General features: G+C 38.3%; 1 protein-coding gene across 5 annotated transcripts in view; it reads right to left on the bottom strand.

Annotated features, from left to right (window-relative positions):
- The window catches only part of SPAG9 (sperm associated antigen 9), a 148,815-nt gene that overhangs the window by 97,844 nt on the left and 48,547 nt on the right, over positions 1–2,424 (bottom strand). The gene's annotated exons all lie outside the window — the stretch shown is intronic.

Raw genomic sequence — 2,424 nt, forward strand, 5'->3', positions numbered from 1 at the left:
TAGAGTTTATTTAACATTTCACTTTAGGAGGGAGTATGTCTCAAATAAAAAAATTCCTCTGCTCTTAGGGAAATAACCCAGTCACAGATACTTTGACACAAAGGCATCAAAATACCAAGCAAAATATGTACCCAACTTTATGAGTCATCAGGGAGATGCACATTAAAACCTAAATGCAACACTATCACCCATCAGAATGGCTAAGAAGAAAAACACCATGCATCAAGTGCTCATATGGATGTGGACAGCTGAACCTTTCATATACTACTGGTAGGGGTATAAATTGGTATGTCCACTTTGAAAACTGGCAAGACTTAATAAATTTGAATGTTTGCCAACCCTATGACAAAACCATTTCATTGTCAGGAAGTACATATATGTGTTTACCCAAAGGCATTTAAAATAATGTTCAAAGAAGCACCACCTATAAACTAAAAACAACCCAACTGCCCAGCAATAACAGAATGAATACATAATCATATGCTGGAATACTATACAGTGTGGATGAATAAATTACTACCACACACCTCACAAGTGTGATATTGAGAGAAAGCAACAGAAACAAAAGAATACAAAGTTCAAAGACACACAGAACTAACTGGAAGTGTTACCTTTGGAGAAGAGTTAGTGACCTAATAAATTTCTGACTGTACAGCTTCATGCTACCCCAGTCCAAACACAACGTTCACATAGGCATGTTCTTTGGCTTGAACACTCATTCTTCTGAATACTCATTCCAACAACTACTGTGAGTTCAACACATGCCACAGATTTAACTAGACTATCCCAGCCTATCACAAACAAGTTGTGAGGCTCTTTAGGATTCACAGCAAAATAGTAAAAAATGTTACCAAATTGGAGAATTATAAAAACAAAGAGATGAGCCACCATGGGAGGATAAATTAGAACTACTCTTTTCAAAGTCATGTTACTAATGTCTATTAACTAAGCAATATGTATATCCTTTGACACAGCGTAACTATTCTTGTTTATACTACAGATACTTGGGTCCCTATATGCAATATATCTTATAATAGCCTCCAAATTGGAATCACCTCCAAATTTGTCATCAGGTGGTATTTCAGTGAATTATGACAGTCAGGATACAATACAATGCATTGGCTTTGCTACTACTTCCTTGTTATGCAACCTTGGGTAAGTTAACCTTTCTGGGCCTCAGTGTCCTTTCTTGCCAATGAGGAATAGTAACAGTGTATCAGAGTTGATATTAGGAATGAGTTAATATTTGTAGAGGACATAGACTGGTGCCTGGTATACATGTGTTTTTCAAATAAAATATAATAATTAAAACATGTGATTCTGGGCAGCACCTATGGCTCAAAGCAGTAGGGTGCTGGCCCCATATGCCGGAGGTGGTAGGTTCAAACCCAGCCCCAGCCAAAAACCGCAAAAAAAAAAATAAATAAAAATAAATAAATAAATAATAAATCTGAATTTAAAAATGAAGTATAGGGGCAGCGCCTGTAGCTCAGCTGGTAGGGCACTGGTCCCATATACTGAAGGTAGTGCGTTCAAACCCAGCCCCAGCCAAACTGCAACAAAAAAATAGCGGGGCATTGTGGCAGGTGCCTGTGTCCCAGTTACTCAGGAGGCTGAGGCAAGAGAATTGCCTAAGCCCAGGAGTTGGGGGTTGCTGCGAGCTGTGTGATGCCATGGCACTCTACCCAGGGTGATAAAGTGAGACTCTGTCTCTAAAAAAATAATTAAAATAATAAAATAAAAATGCAATATATATCTAAATTTACTGACATGGAACAATGCCTAGAACTGAATGGAAGGATGTTGAATATACAGATAAATATAAAAAATACAAACAGTCTGATGCCACTAAGTTGTCTACAAAGCCAAAACTGGACTGTCACCCCCAAAGCTGACCTTCCCCATAATCTCCTTACTCATCAAAAATCTTGCAGTCATCCTTTTGCTTTTCTCTCTCCTTCACACTGCATATCCAATCTATCTGCAAATTCTAGCCATCTTACATTTAAAATAAATCTAGAATCTGACTTCCTTTTACTACTCTATCACTCCCACTTTGGTCCAAGAATCAGAGTGGCCCAATTGTTTCAAATGATAAAACTACACTGACACAAGAAAGAAAAAAAGAAGAAGAAAACTACACTGATACATCCTTACCACACAAATTACACAGTTTACATTAGGGCTCACTCTAGGTGTGGTATACTACATGAGTTTCAACAAATGTGTAATGACCTGTATCCACCATTATAGTATAATACAAAATAGGTCCACTGCCTTAAAAATCTTCTGTGTTTGGCTCAGCGCCCATAGCACAGTGGTTATGGCGCTGACCACTTACATTAGGGCTGGTGGGTTCGAACCCAGCCCGAGCCTGCTAAAACGACAACTACAACAAAAAAATTAGCCAGGTATTGTGGCGGG

The sequence above is a fragment of the Otolemur garnettii genome, unplaced genomic scaffold (genome assembly GCF_000181295.1).
Source record: "Otolemur garnettii isolate 467f Iridium unplaced genomic scaffold, OtoGar3 scaffold00162, whole genome shotgun sequence".
Taxonomy (NCBI): Eukaryota; Metazoa; Chordata; class Mammalia; order Primates; family Galagidae; genus Otolemur; species Otolemur garnettii.